The sequence below is a fragment of the Leptodactylus fuscus genome, chromosome 4 (assembly GCF_031893055.1).
Source record: "Leptodactylus fuscus isolate aLepFus1 chromosome 4, aLepFus1.hap2, whole genome shotgun sequence".
NCBI lineage: Eukaryota > Metazoa > Chordata > Amphibia > Anura > Leptodactylidae > Leptodactylus > Leptodactylus fuscus.
In genome coordinates this window covers 72,728,521-72,754,805 of record NC_134268.1, presented here as the reverse complement: position 1 = coordinate 72,754,805, position 26,285 = coordinate 72,728,521, and the positions used below count along the sequence as shown (strand labels likewise).

Here is a 26,285-nt window from a genome sequence, read left to right as displayed (position 1 = left end):
CAGCATTAATCCCCTGTTTTATGTCTTCTAATAACATTAGTAAAATAATATATAATTTTATGTTGATATTAAACAAATGAAAATATTAGCTGACTTATTGTAGAAAGTTGTGTATGTGAAGACTCCTTATTAATAATCTATAGTGGCTGAAGCAGAAGGCTCAGTGGCGGCCCCTGCTGGTAGAAGACGAGGACTGCAGGGACTAGACATTCTCTTCCTGAGCTGTGGTCGCAGCCGACAGAAGGAAGGAAGGAGGGAAGGAGGGAAGGCAGGAGGCTCCAGGCAGAGTCAGCCCAGGCAGCAGTGCCACAAGCATGTGAGCCGAATCGATAGTGCCAGGAGGCGCTCAATGGAGGAACATGATGAGCATCCGATTCCAGGAAGGTCTGAAGATTTAGTGCCTGTGCTGTCACCGGGCATTAATTCACTGCACAGCAAACTGGTGAGTGCAATAATGGATTTGTCTCCCATCAGCTACTACAAGCTCTTGTCTCCTCCATCCTCTGCTGCAAAGCCAAAATGTTACTTACTAGTAGTGGAAGAGAAAACCCACAAAGATGCCCATTAGATGTATGGCATAATTCACTGCTATAGACCCAACAATGCCGCTTTGTTATCTGTTCTGCTTTAGCACAATGCTCAGACTTTTGCTTTCTATGTATAATAGGTGTGGTGATCCATAGTGATCTTATATTTATTGGTAAAGTCCCTTTAAGGATCTTATATGGACCCATTTGTATCATAGACAGTCCGTGTATAGGGCACGGCGGTCTTCGTTTTCTCTTTAAAGGTGGAGCAAACCTAAAGTGTAAAGATCCTAAAAGTAAAAAAAGCTATTGATGTCATATACACCTGTATACAGACAGGTCTATGGAGATTCTTAGAACTGCCTATATGTGACATCCTGGAGACAGACATGTTTCTGGACTACTTGTCAATAATTCCAATGAAACAAGAAATGATATAGTCTGCGTATCCCCAGCCTGAAATGGCTGCTAAAGACAAGGTTAGAGGTTGTCTATGAAACTGGTGCCTTGTATGTGATGTAGCAATAATAGATTGCAAGCCTCTGGGGACGTGTTGTGGATTTATCAATAATGTGACAAGTTGTGTCACTATATAATATCTGCCTCCGACGTGAGCGATGTCTGTTAGATGGTTGTTACCCTGTTGCTGTTATAGGTTACAGAACCTTTTACTATTGGTTTTATTTATTTATCACATATTTTTTATTTTATTTGTTCACATTTTTGGCTCTGTTTTGTGTAAGATAATAGAATAAATAGAATGAAGGGGCTGTGACATATAACCCAGCCTGCAGAGGGCCCCCCAGAGGCAGGGTAAGTATACTAAGTAGCTATATACTGTGGCTCCATGTACTCTATTTGTCTCAGTGACATCTGAGCGCTCTCATTGAGCCAGGGCTCTTCTGCTGCATGAATACATTTGTATCTATGTAGAATTGCTATGGTAACGTGTAGACGGGCACACGTGACATATACACAGAGGCTTGCAGCTGGGAGCAGTTCTGCAGGTTCCAGATCTTCTGATGTGCTCCTGCGAGTTTCAAGGACTGGGAGACGATGTCACTGGGGGTGAGTAGTAGGAGTGGGGGCAGTGCTGAGGACCAGAGCGCCCATCCTTATTTCAAACCTTAGCACAGACTTCAGTGCATTCTTGGTATTATCTGCTCAGCTTCATTGTGATTTTCCGATTGCAAGAGACATGAAAATGTGTAATAATGATGCGATAAAATAGCTTTTTCCTTTCCTTGTGTTATATAATTGATGTGTATTTAGACACGGGTCTGGCTTGTTCATGGTATATGGCATGAAGACGCCTCCTAGGCATTTGTAGCTTTGACAGTTGTGCTATATAAAGGCAAGAAGTGCGGCTTTAATGGCTTCTCTGTAACAGTTTCCCATGCAGGTCTTGGAGCAGACAAGCAGGGTCATTTAATAGGCTTTACTATGTAAACACCATTCCTCACCATACTCTGCTGTATGGTACTAATGTGCAGGCAGTGACTAGAAAAGGTCAATGACTGGCTCCATTGATTATCACTAGACTTCTGACTAATTTACATTTAACACCGGTAATTAAATCTATAAATTCATTAATAGAAATGAAATAAATGAGCAATATTCCCTGTGCAGCCTTATATGTATTTCACACTATGGCTCCTGTTACTGGGGTGTTGTGGCAGTGTTACAGGACTATGGCTTTATTCCATGTAAAGGTAAATGTCTGTCTACACTTCTGTATCGGCACACATGTACATGCACGTGCACATGCACACGAGGAGGCCCAGGGAGTATCTGCAGCAGTGTTCACTCATTAGATGGCTATTAGTTTTATTAATGGGTGACAGGGGTAATATTCAGGGATTGCAATCTAAGTCAATTCTATGAAATCCAAAACCTGCTTTACATATTGGATTGCATATGTTTTATGTGTTCTTGAAATAAACATGCATATGATTTGCCAAATTATCTTAATGTATCCATCAGGGTTTTGTCTTAGTAGTCACTAAAGTGAGCCTATGCTTTTCCAGTTGTAGCAAAGGCTATAAAGCTACATTCATACGACCAATGGACAAGACAGCCATGAAAAAGTTCCATTTTTCACGGCTGTTTTGCATCCGAGGGGCACCCGTTCTCATGAATCTATTGAGGAATCTGTGAAATCGAGTTAAAATAGGCAAAGAACAAAGTAGTCAGCGGCACTACTGCAACAGCGCTCGTATTCACAATCTTGTGTCAGTATTGGCAAATCTTCCAGCTGTAACAGCCAAAAAACGATGGAATAAATAAAATCCCAGGGTGGTGCTCACTGTGAAGTGCTCACTGTGAAGTGCACTAAGCACGAAACGATCGTCGCTGTTTGTTTCTTTGCATCATTCCATCTTCTGTACCCCGATGGTCAAGGTTTGACCCTTTTTTTTAAAGAGGATGAAATAAAAACGAATGTTTTATGTATCCCGTGGCGGGTGAGTGCCCTGTTTTCTACATTTCACACGAGTTAAAATAGGACAAGTCCTATTTTTTGACTGTCTGTTAAAATGGACAGTCAAGAAATCGGTCACTTGAACAGCCCCAGAGACTTGAATTGATTTTTCATGCATCCGTGTGATGGCCGTTATAAAATATAGCTGTCACACGGCCATGAAAGTCATTCATGTGAATAGAGGTTAACAGTATAGTAAACATTTGTCAGGTCGTCACAAGTATGTGACATCACATCAGCTCTAGTGTAAAAGCCATGAAATTTTCTTTTGCCCTTTTATATATGTAGCACGCCTGAGTTTGCAATTCAACGTAACGTAAATGCCGCAGTGTTTTACAGTAACTACAAAGCGGATTGGATTATGGCTAATCCCATCGACACATTGCAAAAAATATCCGCAGTGGACATGCTGCATCTTCAAAAAAACGTTTTTTATAAATCGAAGCATGTCAGTTATACCTAAGGAAATGTCGGCATTTTCCCTATAGGTACAAATGAAGCAGAAAGTTCAAAAAAGAAAACTCTGCGGACTTTCCGTGAAAGGTGTTGCAGGAAAAACCATGCTTATCCTAAAATTTTAACAGTGCAAACTTAGGAAAGAATTTACTAAAAGGTTTACGGCAGAAACGTGGGACAGGCGTGGTGCTTCATTGGTACATGGCTCTGATTTGTCCTTTTTCCACCCTGCTCGCCACTTTTTAAGACAGCGAGAGGTATGGGGCAGAGATCAAGACAGGCCATTTACTATAGTTCACACCCTAGTATAAATTATAGATGAATTGTACATCAGCCCCATCTGGGCATACTGTAGATTTCATTTCTAGTGCACAGGACCTCCCAAGATGTGAGAGAAGTCTTAAGATGCTGTAGGCTTTTATTCCTTCTGGTACACCTTACACCAGGAGGGAAATTGATTAAGACTGACATGTGAAACTCCAGTCTTAATAAATTTCTACTTTAGTCTGGACAGTGTTAAAATGCCCCAGATATATGAAACTGGCAGATGTTGGATGATACGACGAGATGAAAATACATGTGACGAAAATGTGCTAAAATGTAGGCATGATGGAACTGTGTAGAGAATACAATAGTAAATGTAGGCCACTGTTTGTGAAACCAATCTAAGACTCAGGCCCTACGTTGTAGAAAAGCTCCTTTTTTTGTTGAATTCTTTGCTGTTTTTTGACCCAAATTAAGGGGATCGTATAAAAGGAATTGGAAATATAAAATTACTGATATTTTTCCATTCTGCTCAATCCATTCTTAGTGGGAAATTTCAATAAGAAAATGATATTCCTGTTGACACTAGGGTACCATGATATTTAGAGTTGTAACCATCTAAAGACCTACATGCAGGTACCCAAGAGCCACAGCTGAGAAACACTGGTCTAAGCTGGTATAATTTTGGCACAAAAAAAACAAAAAACTGCTGACGAATGACATATACTTCTGCCTATAGTGACTACTTAAAGAGGACCTTTCACCATTTTCACCAGCTCCAACTCTTGGTGTCCTTCAGGCGGGTGGTCCCTGACTTTCTGCTCCAGCCTGACAAAAGACATATTGTGCTGAAACTAACAGAAATTATTGATTAGATCTAGGGTTCAGCGATCAGGATCGGTAAAAGATCGGATTCCGATCGGCGATCGAGTAAATTTCACGATCGCGATCGGAATTCCAATCCCAATCTTTTTAGGTGGGACCGACGTCGGAGGTTATTTCCCACAATGCTTTGCTACTGGCCAAGCATTGTGGTAAGAGATCAGCGCGTACTATTCGAAACTGCCGTTTCGAATAGCACGCTCCCATACGAATCAATGGATGCAGCCGGCACACAGCCTGTGTCGGCATCCAGCCACTTAACCCTCTGCACGCCGGCTGCGTCCATTCATTCTAATGGGAGCGTGCTATTCGAAACGGCAGTTTCAAATAGTACTCGCTCATCTAGTCACTAGCTAACATCTCTAGTAGCTAACACTTACCTGCACAGATCGCTGCCGCTCCTCGTTGTTCTCGCTCCTCTTCTCACCTCGCTGCCCCCACCTCCCAGGTTAGTGAACAGACCTATGAAGAAGGCGGGGCTTGTGGCTTAGGAGAGTGTGGGCGGGTACTGGAAGGGGAGACGTGAGTGATGAAGAATTAAAAAGAATGAAAAAGAATTAAAAAAGAAATAAAAATTCAAATCACCCCCCTTTCCCCAGACACATATAAAAGTAAAAAAATAGGGGCCACACGGTAGCTCAGTGGTTAGCACTGCAGCCTTGCAGCGCTGGGTCCTGGTGTTCAAATCCCGCCAAGGGCAAAAAACCATCTGCAAGGAGTTTGTATGTTCTCTCCGTGTTTGCATGGATTTCCATCCCATATTCCAAAGACATAATGATAGGGAAAAAATGTACATTGTGAGCTCTCTATGGAGCGCACAATCTACAAAAAAAAAGTAAAAAAAATAAAGTAAAACACATACATTTTTGGTATCCCTGTGTCTAAAAACACCTGGTCTACAAACATATAAAAATATTTTTCCCATACAGAGATCACCTTGGGGGGGGGGGGATCAAAAGAGCCAAATTACCAATTTTTTTTTTTGCTATTCTGCCTCCCACAAAAATGTGGATAAAAAGAGATCAAAACAATAGACATTCCCCAAATTGGTATAACTAAAAAGTACATCTGGCTCCACAAAAAGAGACGCCTTTTTGCATCTCTGTACAAGTGCAAAACTGTGTCAGAATAGGGCGACTCTAAGAAATGTTTATATTGCAAAGTTTTGGATTTTTTTTAGGGGGTTAAACATTAAAAAAAAAAAAAAAAGCCTACATCCATTTAGCATCTCTGGAATTATACCAGCGGATAGAATACAGGTGTCATGTCATTGTGGCTGCATGGTGAAAAGAAAGTTGGTAAGAAAGTCACAGGAATGCAGTTTTTCTCCAATTCCACCCCATTATGATTTTTTTTCCCAACTTTAATATTAATATGTACCATTACAAAGTACAATTTGTCCCACAAAAATAAACTGGTCCTATGGCTCTGTGAACGGCAAAATAAAAAACAGTTTGGAAGGTGGGGAGACAAAAGCAAAATCGAAAACTGACAAGTGGCTGCGACATGCCTCTGTTGGGGATTTATGATTTCATGGATCTATCCATTTTAAGTAATTCCTGACATTTCTGAGTTGCCTATTCTATTCTTTTATTGTCAGATATTTAATGTCATGGAGTAGAAAAGATTATTCTTGATTCCAGGAACATTCAGTAATGTATATACTGAGGTTGTCAGTCGTCTTTGCTGACAGGTCATTACCTATTATTATCACATTTGTAGGACAAATCTGAATCCATTGACTGCCCTTCTACCTGCAGTTTCTGGTCCGTAGAATTGACATTGTTCTGGGCATCACATTGCACATTCTTCATTGCTTTATACTAAATGATCCTATGTGTTCTCATTCACTGTTTCCCTGTATGGGCAAGTGATTTCCAAATATGAAGGAAAAATAAAATAATGAAAACTGGCAGAATAAATCCTCAGGAAAGTGTAAGTGATTTCTAGCCGTACAGCCCAGTGCTGTATGTACAGTAATTGTATTAAGCCTTGTTTCTGTAAGTTGTAATGTTCTGCTGCGTGGAGGAAATATAAACCTATTTTGCTGAAATAAGCGACCCAAGACCCCTGTACTCCAGCAGTCTAGTGCTTATTATGGTTCATAAAAAGAGGCCAGGTACTAACATTGGCATAATGTTTCCCACAGGAACGCCATATGTTCTTCTTCATACTCTTGAAGCTAATTTGGGTTAACAGGAGAATAAGCCGGAGCAAAAAAATTGGATAGAAATTGTGTAAGCAGGGGAGCCTGACCTCCTGTCTACGCAGGAACGAAAGGTCTGGTTGTCAGGTTGGTGATCACATGACAAAGCTGTCCATGATGAAAGACATCAGAGTGACTGGATGCCCTTGAGCTAGAATACTTCTAGGAAAATGTCAATATAAGTCTTTAAGAAAATCTTGAGTGCTTCCTTGAAGGCAATAAAATTCTTCAATGGCAGAGTTAGTCTCCTGGTGTCAATCCAGCTGAGTATGTTTTTTCACTTACTAGAGACAAAACGGAGACAGAAAGAGCAAGTAGCAAGTGAAGATGGCTGCAGCAAAGACCTAGCACAGCATCTCAAGTAATGAAAGTCAGGATAATAATAAGAACAATTTATAATGGCCACTAGTTACAGATTTTAACCGTTCTATGACACATGCGGGTCAAATACATATAGGTCAGAGAGACGTGCAGGAGTATTTTTCTATGCACCATGACATCCTTGTTATTTCCAACCCTGATTAACAATTGACAACAATAAAAATGTATTTGATGTGTTCAAGAATAAGAATAGAATTAGTATAGTACTGTGTTAGCATCTCATCATTCCCTTCACTGACCCCTGTGAGAGAGTGAAGGGTGTAGTCTGGGAGGACAAGTATATTCCAGCCAGGCACCTAAAGGGTGTATGGTAAAGACCCACACCAGGGAGGTCAGCTAGCTAATCAAGGCCTGATAAAGTCTGTGTGTGAAGACTGGGAAGTGTGGCACCACGCTGACAGAGCTGACCTGTTCAGACTGAACATACAAAGCAGGTACTGTGCCACCCATTGTTGTTGCCAAGGTGGGAGTCTGGTAGCCAGGCTTCTGTATAGTCAGGGAAAAGTTTGTGTTTAGTTTAGTTCTCAGCCAAGAAGGGTTTTGTTTTGGTTATGTGTGCCTTTGCAAAGGCAACTAATGCACTGCAAGTGAATAAAGCCTGAACTTGTGTGCAACCCAGTGTCTGTGTCCCTGTTTCCTGCACTGCTACCGAGCATCTACCTGAGCGGTTCCCCACAACCCCCACATAGTAATTATTCCCCATTTTGTGCCACAGCCTCCCACACAGAACCACTCTTTGACCTTATGTTGCTGATCTATTGCTATTTTTTGCCATGAAAGGGTTCATTTTCTCCTTTTTGTGGAGAAGACATTGTATCATAAATCTTCTCACTCCAGCTCACCAGACTGTTAGCCATCAAAGTATATCCGAAAAAAGATTGAATAAGTTTAGCCAGCCTTAGAATGTTACGAGTGACCTGTGGACCCCTTTGGTTTATGGACCACTATAGTAAGAAGACTGGAATTACACCTACAATACTTTTATCTCTTTTTGATAGAGTAAAAGCCTTAGGTTAGGTTCACACTAGTGTTGGGCACTCCATTGTTTGTCTCTGTCAGGGATCCAAACAGCGGAGAGCCTGACCGCTGCAGTAGCCATGATACACAAAGAATGCATGGACCCCACTAACTGCAATGCAATCCGCTGACTGTCTACTGTTTCTAATTTGTAAGATGTGGAGAAAAAGTCCTCCATGAAGAATTTTTTTTTTCCGCCAATTTTCACCGGTCTTTGCAGCGGAGTCTCTAAGGCTAAGGCCCCACATTGCACACAGCATTTTTTGTTGCAGACTTTACTGCGGTTTTTATAAGCCAAAGCCAAGAATGCCTACAAAAGGAATGGCAAATATATAGGAAGTTTTATACTTCTACCTTGTCTTCAACAACACTCCACTCTTGGCTTTGGCTCAAAAAACCTCAAAAAGCACAAACTGCTTTTTGCAACATCTTTCTGGTTTGGCTAAGGCCTGGTTCACATCTGTGTTTGGTATTCTGTTCGGGGAGTCCACATGGGGACCCCCAAATGGACTACTGATCACATTGACAAGTGGTGTGCTTATGAAAGCACACGGATCCTATAGACTATAATGGGGTCCGTGTGGTTTCCGCTCAGTGTCCGCAGGGAACATGCAGAGAAAAAAATAGTTAATGATCTACTTTCCTCTTTGCATGACTCATGCAGACACGGCGCGGAAAACACATGGACCCCATTCTAGTCTATAGGGTCCGTGTGCTATCATTGCTCACCACTTGCCAATGCGTTCAGTATTCCATTCGGGGGGTCTGCTTGGGGATATACCAAACACAGATGTGAACTGGGCCTATTAAGGAGCATATGACCAAATGGATGTGATTTGGGCACATGAAACAACTTCCTGAAATACCTAAGCAATTGTACGCTAATATATACACACCAAACGTCATTGTGCAATATATATGATAACATACATACTTACCAATTTATTTAATAAGTAACATGCATCTCAGCTGCCTAGGACGGATATGGACACATCCTAGGAGCCAGTTCCAGAAAACTGATATAGACACATGAGAATTTGTAGTATTTTTCTTCCTTAGTGATGGCTATTAGTATTCCTATTGCAGAGCCACTAAAAAGTCAAAGTGGCTATAACAGGTGTGTAACTGGAAAGTGAGTTCTCCGAATTTTTCCTCATATATCATCCATCTACTGTCTTTGCTGAGATGATCGCTAATGGAGTTGTTTATTTGAACAGACTGTTCTAGGACTTTATTTAAGTAGAAGCTTGGGATATGTTTTTCATAATGTTCAAGACTGGAGATTTGCTGTAATTTCGAGCAGCATGTATTAAGCATACTGTTTCTGTTTCCTCATTCTTTCCAAATTCTACTTCTAGCCTTTCTCTCCTTGATAAATTGTTGAAATGTGTTCCTCACAGTGAAAGAAATGTTCAGTGTGAATTGCGCAATTAGAAAACAGCAGCATTGTACATTTTTGTGTGTTTTTTTTTTTTTGTGCCCTTTCAGAAGAGTTTTTCAGATCAGTACAGCTGGTTTGCGCTTTTTCTAGTGGTAAATATTGGAAGCCATACAAAAACAAATCTGACAACAGGAGTGGGGCTGCTTTTACAAAAATATAGATTGACACCAAGAGGCGGAGCTACTTATACAGATACAAAGTCTGTAAATAAAAGGAGGAGGAGCCGGGCAACACGGTGGCTCAGTGGTTAGCACTGCAACCTTGCAGCGCTGGAGTCCTGGGTTCGAATCCAGCCAGGAACAACATCTGCAAGGATGTACTGTATGTTCGCCCCCCCATGTTTGCATGGATTTCCTCCCATTCTACAAAGACATACTGATAGGAAAAAAAAAGTACATTGTGATCCCTATATGGGGCTCACAATCTACATAAAAAAAAATAAAAAGGAGAAGGAGCCCGGAGCAGCATATGTAATAACTACAATAACTTGCCCTAGGAAAATGTAATTGAATTATTCATTGAGGAGAATTTGTTATTTGCACTTTTTTCTATATTTTTCTAGGTGTAGGTTCCTTTTTAAGGAATACTTCCATGCACATAATTTACTAAAAAGGTGCAGAAAATATTAGTTGCAAACTTAGCTCAAAATTAAATTAGGATTCCATTGCTGTCACATCTCATTTTTTCTGCTGCCCATGTAGTGAAGTCCCTGTTAAATAGCAAAAGAAGGATAAATCCTGTGTAGACAACTCAGAATGTGAAGGTACAAGAGGCCCGATTCCACAATTGCGTACTTAAAGTGAAATGTTGACACTAAGGCTGAGGCCCCATGTTGCAGAAACACAGCTTTTTTTGTTGCAGATTTTGTGGCTGTTTTTTGAGCCAAATCCAGGAGTGGATTGAGCAGAAGGGAGAAGTATAAGTAATTCCGATATATTTCCCATTCCTTTTGTAGCCATTCTTGGCTTTGGCTCAAAAAAACACAACAAAATCTGCAACAAAAAAGCTGCATTTCTGCAACGTTTCTGCTATTAACAGCCTATCCTTAGAATAAGCCATTAATATTATATCCACAAAGTTCCAGCTCCCAGGACCCCCACAGATCAGCGCTGCAGTATGCAAACCCACTGCTACACAGTTTGTATGATGAGTGACCGGCGTAGCTCCCAGGATGTAGACAACACCAGAAGCCGCATTGTCTCAGTACAGTTGATCTGCAGGGGTCCCAGGTGTTGGATCCCCACATATCTAATATTGATTGTGTATTATCAGGATAGGTCATCTATAGTGGAAATTGGATAACTCCTTTAGGCAGGTTCACATCTGTACCCAGTCTCCGGTTTAGCCAATCCGTCCGGTTTCCATCTTCTGCCCAGCGAAACTGGACAGGAGACGGAAACCTGGCAATCAGTTTTCAAACCCATTCACCTGAATACGTCTGCAAAGGTGACTGCCCGTGTGCGTCTTCTGCCTGTCCGCGGGGAAACGTTTTTTTTAACCAGACACAAAATCCTGCATGTCCAACTTTGTGTCCGGCTAAAAAAACAGTGTCCCCATGGACAGGCAGAAGGGCGGCACATGGGCGGTCACTTTGCAAACCCATATAAGTGAATGGGTTTGAAAACTTATTGCCGGGTTTCCATCTACCGTCCAGTTTCGCGGGGCAGAAGACGGAAACCGGCTGGATTGGCTAAACCGGAGACCGGGCGCAGATGTGAACCCGCCTTTAATAATATGTCCACACCTATTTTGTTGTGAATCAGTGGTGAAATCTGTAATGAATCATCAGCAAAATCCACATTGCATGTATTGCATATCTGCAAAAAATCTGCACAAAATCTATGTGCATTGCATGTATTGCAATTCATCATGAGTTGCAGAAGAATTCATGTAGCTGTATCTGAATGCAAATAGTAAAATCTGCTGAGAAAATCCACAGCCTATTTTGATATCCTGCAGCTTCACAATCTGCCCCGTAAGGTCAATTTCCTCTGCAGCTCATGATGAGATTTGTCTGCGTTTAGTCCTATCAAAAATAGTTGTTTCCTATATCAGTCTTGTTCACTTTGTACTGAAGAGGCATATGTCTCTTAATAATTTGGGCACATCTCTGGCCCTCTGTGCACCAGAAAATCAGATCTACAAATTGTCATATATTTAACCTATAGTTAATGCTAGTTTCTTAAATTACAGTAAATTTGACTGGCCGTGGGAGACAACACCCGTCCCCTAAGCCCGACACGCTTTTAGGAATGTGATGAGTGAACCCAAATTAGCAAAAAGTTGGAATAGCAGACTTGTACACAAATGTGCGACTTTTTTACTCCATATAACTGGCATAGATAGAATATGAAATTCTCCCATAGTGTTCTACATAGAAAGCAGTTCAATGAAAGTTTAAAAACAACTATAAATACAGTATACTCTACAATATACAAGTTGTTCAATGAAAACGTTTTCAGATGCTAAAAGAAGATCAATGAAAATGAATTTAGCTTAAGTGGTGCCAAAGTGTTTTATGGAAGTGTAAAAGTCCATAAACATTTTGCAGAAGCTCATGAAATAAACATCTCGACTTGAAACAAACTGAATGGGAAGCTTCAGAGTACTGAACAGGGCACAAAAATATTCCTCAAGTTATACTGTCCTATGCTGTCCAAATAATACCTCCATTTTGTGTCTTCTAAACCAATTCATCATGGTGAGCGTCTATTCTAAACACAGTCATGAAAAGCTTTCATCTTTGTCATCTCTCCAGTTTACGACATGGATATATTTGGATACCTCAATTGCATGTTCCTTGGCATCTAAGACCAGTACTCCCCACCCATTTTAAAGGGATTCTACCATTAAAACCTCTTTTTTTGTGGCTGATACGTCAGAATAGCCTTTAGAAAGGCTATTCATCTCTTACCTATAGATGTGATCTCCGCCGCGCTGTTCCTTAGAAATACCGTTTTTACCGGTATGAAAATTAGTTCTCTCACAGCGATGGGGGCGGGCCCCAACGCTGAAAATGCGATCGGGGCGTCTTCACTGCAGCTTGAGAACACGATCCTGTGATGCCTCTTATCTTCGGCTGGATCCTCCCCTTCTCTGTCGTCTTCCTCCTGCGTCACCTCCGACGCCTGCGCAGTTGGCTCTGTCAGTGAGACACCAGCAGAGCTGAGTGCGAATGCCGGCCGACGGCCATTTTTGGGAGACCGCTCCTGCATTGAACTACAAGAGCAAGAGCGGCCTCCCAAAAATGTGCGCCGGCCGGCCTGCGCAGTCGGCTCTACTAGTGTCTCACTGGCAGAGCCAACTGTGCAGTTGTCGGAGAAAGATGACAGAGAAGGGGAGGATCCAGCCAAAGATAGAGGCGTCGCAGGATCGTGTTCTCGAGCAGCAGTGGGGTCTGCTCCCATTGCTGCCAGAGAACTAATTTACATACTGGTAAAAAACGGTATTTTTAAGGAACGGCACAGCGGAGATCACATCTAAAGGTAAGAGATGAATAGCCTTTCTAAAGGCTATTCCGACGTCTTATCCACAAAAAAAGAGGTTTTAATGGTAGAATCCCTTTAACTATATCCACCTATACTATCAAGTAATACCTTCCCAACAAACAGCACTTTTCTCTCTGCATGTTTTGTGCAGAAGTCGAGAATAAACCACACTGGATTTTTTGGTCAGGATTTTGAGGCCGTATTTGCCTCAAAATCCTGACCAAAAAGATGGCTCCCATTGAAATCAATGGGAGCCGGTCGGTTCTTTTTTCCTGGAACCATTTATTCCGGCTCCCGGGAAAAGAAGCAACATGCTCATTCTTTCAGGCGGATTTGCCTCGCGACATCCGCCTGAAGACACTCCCTCCCAACTAGGCCCATTTATGTGGGCCTAACATGGAGCAGAGTGTGCGACTGGTTGCCGGTGCACTCCAGTCACAGCTACCTGTATTTTGGTCCGGAACCCCGTGTGAACTTATCCTGAGCGTCCATTCACACAGAGTTTCTATGGGTTCTGCTAGCTTTTTCTCCCGCTGGCGGATTTTTTCTGCTGACGGATAAAAAGCTTCCTTCAGGCAGCCAACGCAGTCAATGGGAGGCGGAAAATCCGTGTAGAATTGGCAAAAACCGTGTGGAAAAACCGCTAGTAGTTTTTTCAAAGTCCATACACTGTGCTGTAGGAAATTAAACATTTCCTAATTCCTGAAGTGGATTTTTTCCTTCGCCAAAAAACTCCATGTGAATGGACCATGAGGGGTTCATGGGTTTCCTTAGGTAACCGCCTTTTTATGCGTATCTGTTTGGGGGTTCCCAAGCAGAGTCTCCGAACAGAAACCCGAACACAGATGTGAACCGGGCCTTAGCCATACTTGAATTTGATTCTTGTTGGAGTATTTATTTTATTTTTCTTTACTCTCTTGTTGATCTTTTATGGGATCAGGGACTTAGTCAGTTTTATACATAAGACAATATTGGGTTTTTAGGAAGACACAACAGAATGTTGAATGAGCAATGTATACGATATCTCACAATATCCATTCTACATTATCAGAATGGTTGGGTAGTATATGGAATTATATGTGAAACTGATTGTAGTAAAATAAAACCGTCTTGTTCTCTACAATCATCACTAGGACCATTTCAGACCAAGATCCCTAAAAGATCAGCAGAAAAGTCTGTGTCATCATTTTTTTATACATGAAATCATATTTGCTATGTTGGATACCTTGTTGATTTATCCTTCCCTTCTTTGTATTCATTGCATTATAATTTTTCTTTCTCAGCTTTGGGAAGGCAAATTCTGTATTTAGTTGTATAAATAATAGTGGATGTTTTATGAGGGGAAAATGAATATTGATGACTTTCACAGTAAAACGTATTCATCATTTTTACATACATAACTGACAGGAATGGTTTTCTTTCAGTTTGTACCAGGATACTTTTGATCCATTTATTTTATGTTGCTGGTAAATGCTAATCCTGTAATCCTGAAATGATGGCTCTGAATGATATTTGGCATCTGATAGTTTGGAATCCTGTAACACTGCAGTATGTCGCCGAGTGTATTAATCTACTAATCTCCATTCAATAAAAGAAATCTGTCAATGTTACCCTCTAAATTTCATGCTGCTAAAATATTGCCAGCGTTGCTGCAGAATTTAGACAAGTCCCAAAACCTTGGAAACATCATCGCTTGTCTGTGGGTTTCAAATCATGGTTAGTAAATTACCTTTGCTCGGATCTATAGAGTCACTGGCTGGCCAATGAGAAAGTAACACACCGCAACGCAGGTCAATGGAGATAATGTCTCAGAATTTCATTCCTTGAGATCTACCGCATATACTCGAGTATAAGCCGAATTTTTCAGCACAGTTTTTGTGCTGAAAAAGCCCCCCTCGGCTTATACTCAAGTCCGCAAAAAAAAAAAAATGTTGTTTTTTTTAAGGGGGGGAGGGGGGTTATGACCAGCCACAATATCAATGTATAGAATCTCCCATAAAATAGTGCAAAAAAAAAAAAAAAAAAGATAAAAATAAATAAATAAATAAAAAAAGTTCTAAATCCCTCCTTTCCCTAGAATACATACAAAAGTAGAAAATTACTGTGAAACACGTACACATTAGGTATCCCTGTGTCTGAAAGTGCCCGGTCTACTGAATATAGGGTATCTGCAGTGCTCCTGTTCCGTCGGGAAGGGGTTAATAGGAGCACTGCAGATCCCCTATATTCAGCCAGAGTGAATTCCAAGTGGGGAAAGAAAAAACAGTCCTCAAGCTCAGGGAAGGGGCAGACAGACAACCAAAACAACCCCCTCCCCTTTTCCAGCACCCAGCAACTACTGCACCCAAAAACTCCGACCATTTTAATTTTTGAAATTTTCCAGTAACTGCTGCATTTCCCCCCTAGGCTTATACTGGAGTCAATAAGTTTTCCCAGTTTTTTGTGGTAAAATTAGGGGCCTCGGCTTATATTCAGGTCGGCTTATACTCGAGTATATACGGTAATTATTTATTGAGATGCTGAAGCCTTGCTTCTTCAGTCGCGGTATTTGATCAACCAATCACATTTGCAATTTAAAGGGCATGTACATATAGGGTCCATAAGATGTTAGTAGTCGACAGGAAGCGTTAGTAGGCCTATGTGGATATACATATATATATATATATATATATATATATATATATATATATATATATATATATTGTAAGTGCGGGTGCTTGGGGCTGGTTGTCAGGCAAGTAAAACACGTGGAGCTCGGTCTTCAGGTTCACACTGGTGCTTGTTTTATTGGGTGCAATTCACAAAGTTCAACACAAACGGCTTTCTTCAGCAAAAAGGAAACATAAAACAAAAGGCTTACTTCAGCCACAAGGTAGTACATTCCACAAACTCAGCAAGCTGACTCTTGTAGTTCTCCACACAGAGTCTTTGGGTCCTTAGCTTCTCAACAGCAGCAGCAACCAGGAAAAATGAGACACACCCAACTGTTGGACAGGGTTTAAAGGGGTTGTCCCATCATAAGGATCCTATCTATACTGCTTATTAATGTGGATGTAAGGCTTTTCCTAAATACAATGCTTCAGCAAAACTGCTTTGTTTGTCCACTATCTCACTTTATTCAATTCTTTGTGGCCACAGCCCTGACTTAGCTGCTCATGAGTCAAGTGATGTATCTGCTGCTCTCAGGGGGGGAGCGGCTAAGTGCACGGGAGCCAGCCTGTGTTTCTAGCTATTCCTGTGTCTACACCACATGTGACCTAGGTCCTGCACTCAGATAGAGGAGCTGCTTTCATTTCTTCTGTTCTCCCAGTTATCAGGCTAGCTAATTCAATTGTGTTCATTATGGCAGAGGCAGTCTCTGTATGTAACACAGAATGGAGTTGCTGCTGCCTGTACTTCATAGTCCAATATGGGTGGGCGGAGCTACACGCTAATTTGGGGGCGGAGCTAAACGGCAGGTTGCATGTGAAACCCCGCCCACCAAATGATGCAAGAAACCAGGAAGAAAGAAGATTTTATAGCAGTAAAGACTGATATGTGAGGAAGGAACACGCCTTTAAGTCTCCCACTGCTGCCATTACAAAACCCCGGGATAGAGCTTCGGGCCGGGGTCTACAATCAAACCCCAAAACCTGGACATGGATTCGTCCCTCACCAAGTGGAGAGGAGCCATCTCAATGGGATATATCTCCCCTCCACAACCATTCCCACTGCCTGCCTACAAAATATATATATATATATATATATATATATATATATATATATATATATATATATATGTATTTTCTACATATTCACTGGGCCTGCTTGCATTTCAGATCACAAGTTCAGGTTTGCAGAACTGGATTAGTTTAATCATAGTCTAGCGAGTACATCTAATATTATATTGAAAATCTGCAAAAAGAGGGATTATCACAGAATATCATTAGACTAAAGTATCAGAAAGACCGAAGCAAATCATATCACTATTCCAATACAGAATGTAAGATAGTGATGGGGAAAATCAGGGAGTGAAGATATATTTCCCCCAGGTTTCTTTCATATGTGTACTCGGAATATGGTGTCAGTAGTGTATCCAATTCCTAGCCCATATCTGTTATTAGGATATTTAACAGGGACAAATGCAAAGTTCTACATCTGGGTAACAGAAATGTAAAAAACATATATAGTATGGGAGGAATAGAACTAAGTGATAGCATAGGGGAAAAGGACTTGGGCATAATAGTAGATCACAAATTCAACATGAGCCAACAGTGCGGTGCTGCTGCAAAAAAGGCTAATAAAATTCTGGGATGTATTAAGACAAGCATTGAATCTAGATCAAGAGAGGTCATTATTCCGCTGTACTCTTCCCTGGTCAGACCACACCTGGAATACTGTGTACAGTTCTGGGCGCCTCAATTCAAGAAAGACATCGATATATTGGAGCAAGTCCTGAGAAGAGCAACCAAAATGGTGGAAGGTCTGCAAACCATGTCCTATGAGGAGCGGCTAAAAGAATTGGGATTGTTTAGTTTGCAGAAGAGAAGGCTGAGGGGAGATTTAATAGCAGTCTACAAATATCTGAAAGGTAGTCACAGTGCAGAGGGATCTCCCCTATTCTCATTAGCACAAGGAAGTACAAGAAGCAATGGGATGAAACTAAAGGGAAAGAGATACAGATTAGACATTAGGAAAAACTTTCTGACAGTGAGGGTAGTGAGAGAGTGGAATAGGCTGCCACGGGAGGTGGTGGGCGCTCCATCAATGGAAATCTTCAAGCGGAATCTGGATAAACATATAGCTGGGATGATTTAGGAAAACCTGCACTCGCAGGGGGTTGGACCCGATGGCCCTTGAGGTCCCTTCCAACTCTACCAAAAAAAAAAAAAGAAAAAAAGGACCAGGGTGCTGGTTAATCGTCGAACCTACAGCATACTCATAAGAAGGTGCCCTGACGGGTTCAGGGGAGCTCAAAGTTGAATAGGATTCTGGAGGAGTCCATACTGGACTCAGTAATTGGATGTGTGCTGTAGAGTTTGGACCTCAGTACTCTGCTTGTCAGTGACCATTTACTTATCACGACTGTGACCAGTGCTTGGTAGAACGGCCCTTGGTATAGACAGGAACGTTTATGCTACTGTAGTTAGAGCACAACCGAGTAGGTTTTGGTTCCTTTTTTGGCTGAAGAAGGCCGTTCTTTTTTGTTGGTCTTGGACTTTAAAAATAGATACAGATACCCCTGTTTGCACCCAACCGGCTGTGTCACTGTCTCGGTCTTTTGTGAATCCGCTTTGCCTACCACTACTGACTTTAATCCCCACAAGAAATATAAATCCAATTCAATTAAAAAAATATATTAAAAGTCAAATATTCAATTTTATAACACCATTAAAAGAAGCAATAAACCTAAATAGCAAAGTAAAATGTCAGCACGTAAAAGACCTTCAAATATCATCACATGTATGTGTGAAATTTTGGGAAATGTAAAATAATGTAGTGATGTTTGGGCAGACATGTTTCTGCCAATAATCTCATTGAAGAACTCTACAATCAGCCCCTACCAGCTAGAAATGGCTGCTTATACATACATTTTTTTACCCAAGAAGTCTTCCCTTTAAACTGTTTTCCAGCTTTTCACTGCCAGAAGGATGTTCCTGACAGTCTAACTGGGAACGCCCCTCCTGACAGTACTGTCCATAGCGCTATACTGTGAGGGGGCGTTCCTTACCACCCAGTCATGACCCTGAGCTGTGAGTAACACCTTCCAACCCCTACTGACAGTACTCTAAAGACAATCACTATTAGGGGAGAAGGGGGGGGGGCGTTTCTCACAGCTTAGAGTCATGGCTGGGCAGTAAGGAACACTCCCTCTGACAGTGCAGGGCTATGGACAATTACTGTCGGGGGGCGTTCCTCATAGCACAGCTAGACTGTCAGGAACATCCTTCTGACAGTGAAGAGCTATCGGGAATGGCACCAATATCTTGTCACCCAGGGCACACAGCGGGAAAGCCAACAGTGCGCTGAATTCAGGACATGAAAGGTTCTCTTTAATACATGGGTGTCTATATCTATTAAATGAATGTTAGCCATGAATGAAGCCAGTGGAAGTGAACCACTATCTACAGTGCATGTCAACATCCCAATTCTCCCCCAACATCAGATGTCAGAGGACATAGATTTGAGCATTTTGGATTCAACATTATTAATCCTTTGTTCTCATGGTGATAAGCCACTGCCGAAGTTGTATGAGTTTTTTATTATTCTCTTCCAATTGAGAAGACATGCATGCTTGTCCAAACTATCTGTCTTAGTTTGTATATTGTAATGGTGGAGATTGAGACTTCTTAGGGATCTCAGTATATAGCCAAGCAAAGACAGGATCAGAGACTTACTGTAGACCTATAAAGAATTCCTTGTGAATCTTATGCCTTATGCGTTATATTGTACCTGTGGCTCTTGTTATTTTCTGGTGTGGGTGTAGTGTGATTTTGGCATTTGTAGGTATAATATTGTACCTGACTTTTATGTTTCGTCTACACTGATAATTTATGTTTATACTTTACTGCCTTATTGTGATCTGAATTATTGTACTTTTAGGCCCTTTTCTTACTGTGCTATTCATCTTGCCAAGATTTTTGGATGCCCTCATGTATGAATTCTGACTATTGTTCTGTCTTGGATTGTTCTTATTGTTATTTTCCTTTATGCGTATTTTAGTTATATTTTCCAATAGAGTTGAATACCACTACCAAAGTACTTATTCCTTCTGCATGTTTGATGCATCAATGAAACAATATCACCGACAATCAGGGTCTGTAATGATATTTGGGCTTTTTTTGTTTGTAAGTGTCAAAGAAACTTAGTAACTTAGTTATTGCTAAATGTATTCTTGCTTTAAACTCCTTTAAACTATCATACATTACATGGCCATTTTACTTTTTTTGATTTATATTTATTTCTTCTCTTCTGTCTTCATTCCTAATATTTTGGTTAAGGTTGTAAGCTCTATCCTTATATCTTGTAAACTAACTAAACTAGGACATTTCGATTTTTTGAACTTTCTAGAAAATGGATTCTATATTTACTGGTTAAATAAAGACTTAAAACAATATGCAGTACGTTATGGAGGTGTGCAGGGTCGAACACTACATAAGCTGGCCATATACATTAGATTTCATAAGGAGCAGCTTATCACATAATGTGTGGGAATCCTCTTGACTCTGGTTATAAGTATACAGTATGGAGTCATATCTTTGGTTTTGTTTAGGGCTTGGAGTCTTTCAAGTCTCCAGTGAAGAATAGTATTAATTTTATTGTTTTCTTCTTATTGCTTGTAACTAGAACATTACATAGTTACGTAGTAGATGAGGTTGCATGAAGATGTGGGTTCATCAAGTCCAGACCTATTCATCAAGACCTATAACTCTACAAAATAAAAATAAAAACCCCATGAGGGTGAAAAATGCTTTCCCAAATCCCATATGGAAATCATTATAAAACCCTATATCAATTTGTCCTTACTAAAAATCTAAAACCTATAACCCGTGATATTGTTCTGTTCCAGAAAGACATCCAGGACCTCTTTAAACTTGATTGAATCCACCATTACCACTTCCTGTGGCAGTGAGGTCCATAGTCTCACGATGGTGCATAGCTATAATTTAGGGTATAAAAAGTATGAAATTGTATCACTATGTTTTCACATACATATCTTCTGTGAACCTTTCAGTGCATTGATCACTATACATATCAGTCAAGAATCTTGGTGTCTGTTTTTATTTGGAGTACCAACTTTTCACTGCCATGAAACCCTGTGATGGTGGAAAGAAGGTTTTTGGCATGTTGGATTTAAATATGTCCTATCTTTTTGTTGTCTTGTATGTATGCTGCCACCATTCAGAACACCTGCATACTTGGCCAAACTGAACCTGCATATTTGGAGGGTTGGGAGAGATAACTGTTCATCAACAGGTTTCTTCCTGGCCAACCTCAGACACTAACAACACGAGAAATGTGTAGTCTCTGATCCAGGTATCTCCCCGAACCATATGACCAGTCGGATTACTCCTTGTCTCTGGATTGAAGTAATTCCAAAACTTATTAATACCTGTGCAAGTGTGAAAGTAGTTATATGGCACACATAGGTAACATATGATGATTTCATCATTTACAAACTTCGGCTTATTTTTGGCATAAAACACCATATTGATTTTTGACTGTAAAACGGAATAGTCTAGCAATAAATAATACAGTATTGCAGCTTGTACAGATTCCTGACTACACATTTATTATGTGTCTCCAGGTAGATGCCATAACATATAGAGATAATCATTAACGACAGTAGTACTCTACGTGCCTGTATAGTTATTCTATATTAAAGGTCTTTTTAATGAATTTTAGGCATGCTGTGAAAACACTGAGTCTGTTAGCTAAAATTAAAACGGCAAGAGAGTGCAGATCGTGAATTTTTAATGCTGTGCAGGCTAGTGACTAAGCCATAGCTTCAAAATGGAGCTGACATGGTAACTTAATTTATGTTCTTAGTTACTTGTAAAGCGTGAAATTTTAAGAAAAAATATTGTCCGTTACAATCAAAGAAAATAAGTATAAAGTTGTTCATATGCAGTCGGGCATTTCTGCTTCATACCATAATAGACTAGATAACTGCACCAAGTATAGCCACCCATCCTAAAAGTTAGGCTAAGGGTGCATTCACACTGAGTAAACGCTAGCTTATTTTGTAGAGTAAAATTACACTTGTAAATTTTGCTATCCCATTGACTTCAATGACATTTTACAGGCGTATTTTTACAGGCGTATTTTTTACAGGCGTATTTTTTACTGGCGTATTTTTACACTTGTAAAAAAATATCATTGAAGTCAATGGGATAGCAAAATTTACAAGTGTAATTTTACTCTACAAAATAAGCTAGCGTTTACTCAGTGTGAATGCACCCTTACAAATACAGAGCAGCACTCAGTGTGAGATAGGTGGCAGCAAAAAAAAAAAAACAGGATCCAAAGCTTATAGAAAACCAAATGTTAGAAAGGTTGCCACACATTAAGGTTAAGGCCCCACAGGATGTCTCGCAGCCAAAAAGCACTGTGGGAAAAACCGCAGCGGCAGCGCATCCCGGTTCTTCAAACAGCGCTTTAAACGGAAAGCTTGCAGAGTTTTCCTCCACGAATTTCTGCTACAATTATATATATATATGGGGAAACTACTGGCTTTTCCATAGATATAATTGATATGCTGCGATTTCCAAAACTGCGCCGATTTTTGGAAATTGCGGCATGTCTGCACCACAGCTTTTACCGCAAAGTGGGCACAGGAATCGCTAGAATCCCATCCATTTTGAACTTACTGTAAAATGCTGAGATTTTTCCCACGGCATTTCCGCTGCGGGCAATTTGCCGACCCGTGGGGCCCTGGCCTAATAGTTGTAGCTGAATCTTCTCCGTCACAGGTGGGGTTCTGTTTGTTTGTATTTACAGCGGCACTGTTTTGCATCAGGCTGTGTTCATACGTCTGCATTAGGCAAGGCTCACATCATGCCTCCAATATATCCAGTATAGAATTACAAAAAAAGTAGAAAAGTATACAAGTTATAAATATAGTTTTTTTTTTATTTGTTCTGGCCCACAGAATAAAGGTAGCAACTCACTTTTACCTAAAAGTAAATGCAGTAAAAAAACAAAACCCATAAAACTTAAAGACTTGTATTTTTAAGATTTCACTCCACAATTTTTTTATGCTTCTTTGTACATTATATGTTAAACAAAGAAAAAATTGTGCCATTGCAAAATACATTTTATTCCACCAAAAAATAGTTCCTATAGCTCCTATAAAAGTGATGTCTCTTAGAATGTAAGAAGGAATAAATGTAAGTGAAAAAAACAAAAATCTTGTCCTGAAAGGGTTTTTATGGGGGTGTAATACCAGCAAAATCGCTTCTATATCTTCTATGCTGTTTTTGGGGCCATTGGCTGCACAGTAAACATGTCTTTTTATGCCAAAGTATAATCTTACCGCTGAAAAAATCATCTTTTAAGAACTAACAACTAGAGATGAGCGAACTCTGTTCGGATCAGCCGATCCAAACAGCACGCTCCCATAGAAATGAATGGAAGCACCTGTGACGCCGCCGGCAAAGTCAGCGTCACAGGTGCTTCCATTCATTTCTATGGGAGCGTGCTGTTCGGATCGGCTGATCCGAACAGTGTTCGCTCTTCTCTACTAACAACCTAATGCTGCTCATGGGACCAACAACCTACAAATCCATTACAAGCAGCCGCCAGTCCTCCATATTTCAGCATAAGCCCCCCCCCCCAATGATGTCATCTTTTACCGCAGCAAACTATCATGGGCTTCAGCAGTGACCTTCTTCACGAATGGCTCTTTACAGCAGTCATGAGCTCACCACTGAGGCCTGTTAATGGAAACTTCCGTCACCTGGCACAAATGTGACATCATTGCTGACATCAGCCAGGGGTCTTGTTAGAGAGCGTTCACACTACCGTCGGTGTCCGACAGGTAGTGTCCGCTCCTAGTGTCCGCACAAAATCTGTCACAGACATTAGGAGCGGACACTAGCTGTGTCCGTGACACCTGTCATTCATTTCAATGGGCATCGGGTGCGTTGTTTTGCACTCCGTGTCCATCCTTTCCTGTCCGCAAGTGAAGATGTCCGACTTCACAAGCGGACAGAGGAACCCTGCATGCAGGGTTTTTCTGTCCGCTTGAGAAGTCGGACATCTTCACTTGCGGACAGGGAAGGACGGGCACGGAGTGCAAAAGAACGCACCCGATGCCCGTTTGAATAAATGACAGGTGTCACGGACACAGCTAGTGTCCGCTCCTAATATCCGTGACAGATTTTGAGCGGACACTAGGAGCGGACACTACCTGTCGGGCACCGACGGTAGTGTGAACGCCCCCTTAATGGAAGATCAGATCTTCTACGGCTGGAAATAATGGACAAGGGAAAAGTGAATATTGTTTTTTTTTTAATGTTATTAGCCCCATCACCAGTACTAATAATTCTTAAGAACATTGGCCAATCTGTTTAATATATAACCAAAAGTTGTAAAGTTGGTTGAGTGAAAGGCTGTTCAGAAAAGAGGAGAAGGTTTCTGAATTTTTTTTTTTTTTTTAAATGTAAATGTCCATATGCTAATGGTACTGAGTGTTATTACAACTCGCCCTGCAAAGAATATGGCGACAACTGTAATGCATGGCCATGGCTGTTTAGAACAGAAATTACATTTGTATATTTTCTTTTATGAAATCTGTTCTTATAACTGACCAGCCACTTGTGTTTTTGATATTGATTGCAAAACACTTGGGAGAATAGGTACCATCTGCTTCTCTGTTTCAGCTATGAATGGACTATTGGCGTTGGTACAGTGCCCAGAACTAGATCTGTGGCGCTGTTCATTAAGCAACGATTTGGATAGAAAAACAATGTAAACTCTTCCTATTCGCGGTAATTATGCAGCAGTCAATTGCATTCCAAAATCAAGTAGACTTCCTATTTATTTTCTTGTAATATTACTCTTACATTGCAATTGACATAATCTGTATAAACCAGTTGCCTGGAATGAATTACCTCTGCATAGCTGTTATGAAATTACATATATCTGTTTCTATATACATTGTGTGCACAAATGTATTGTACCGTACTGAATACATGTATTGTCCTCACTCCGCAGTAGAGAGATTTAGGATTTGTCTCTTGACATGCCAGTCACCCAGTCTCTTAAGGGTTAAAGAGCTGCTATAACAATGGTTACCTCTGTTTACTGTTGAATGACTTGATAATTTATCCCAGCCCGATCAAAAATATGAAAGGAAGCAATCGCCAGCAAAGTGGTTTTCTAGACCCACTGCTTGTGTTTATTATAGATTTAACATCAGATAATTGAAATGTATTGTGAAGTACGGTGATGTGTTTTATCGATTTTCTTGCTTTCCCATTTCCTTGTTCATGTAGAGTGTTTTCCACATATGTTAGAAGACAAAAAAAATGTTGGAAATCTATTGCAGTCATCCTGCCATATTACTCATTTATTTCATAGATTTGCTTGTCTGGGGAAACAATCCTTCCTAAATTCAAAATTTGTAAATTTATAGGGATAATGCAAGTTAAAAAAAAGTTGCGCAAGAAAAAACACAGCGACATCATGTTGTCACATTATTTTCTGTAGCATTTTTCATTGCATATTCGCTGCGTTTTAACTTCTCTTATTAAACCTGTTGGGTTAATGCTTGTGTTATCATAGCTAAAATTGACAAGCTGTTTTCCGCATTGTGTGAATAGGGTTAGCCAGAGTCTCGTTCGCTTTGCTGGGACTGTAAAACCCAGCATTTTTTTTTTAGTCTTAAAGAGGACCTTTCATGTCCTCGGCACATGCAGTTTTATATACTGGGAGACATCCGTGCATTTACCGTTAGCTCTTCACTGTCAGAAGGGCGTCTTGACAGTCTAGCTGGAAACGCCCCTCCTGACAGTCTGTCCATAGTGCTAAACTGTGAAGGGGCGTTCCTTATCGCTCAGTGTCACGGCCGGGCGGTAAGGAACACCCCCTCACAGTATAGCGTTATGGTATTATCCCTTTTACATTTAATTATGTAAAATCATAAAAATGTTAAAACAAGTGGAAGAAATGGGCACTCACTCCTATCAGCCTTAGGCTGAGGCTCCACGTTGGTGAAACACAGCTTTTTTTTATGCAGATTTTGTTCCATTTTTTTGATCCAAAGCCAGGACTAGATTGAGCAGAAGGTAGAAGTATAAGGCTCCGTTCCCATGGAGTAACGTGCCGCTCATTTAGACACGTAAACACGTGTCAGAGTGAGGCGCTTCAAAACAGATCCCATTGATTTCAATGGGTGCCGGCTTATGCACGCTACCCATTGAAATCAATAGGTTATATAGCTTCCTATTGATTTCAATGTCTAATGCGCGTAAGCCGGCACCCATTGAAATCAATGGGATCTGTTTTGAAGCGGCTCGCTCTGACACATGTTTACGTGTCTAAATGAGCGGTGCACTACTCTGTGGGAATGGAGCCTAAGAGCTTCCTATATATTTCCCATTCCTTATGTAGCCATTCTTGGCTTTGGCTCAAAGAACAAATGCAACAAATTCTGCATTTG

General features: G+C 40.7%; 1 protein-coding gene across 2 annotated transcripts in view; it reads left to right on the top strand.

Moving 5' to 3' along the window:
• Positions 1-227: 227 nt before the first annotated feature.
• TMEM200C (transmembrane protein 200C) overlaps positions 228-26,285 on the top strand; it is a 52,746-nt gene continuing 26,688 nt past the window's right edge. Inside the window, exon 1 of one of the 2 annotated variants that reach the window (XM_075270654.1) lies at positions 228-442. The gene's annotated coding sequence lies outside the window, so the exon portion shown is untranslated. Of the gene's footprint in view, positions 443-1,399; positions 1,596-26,285 lie in introns of those variants that run through there. The other variant, XM_075270655.1, reaches the window with a different exon arrangement.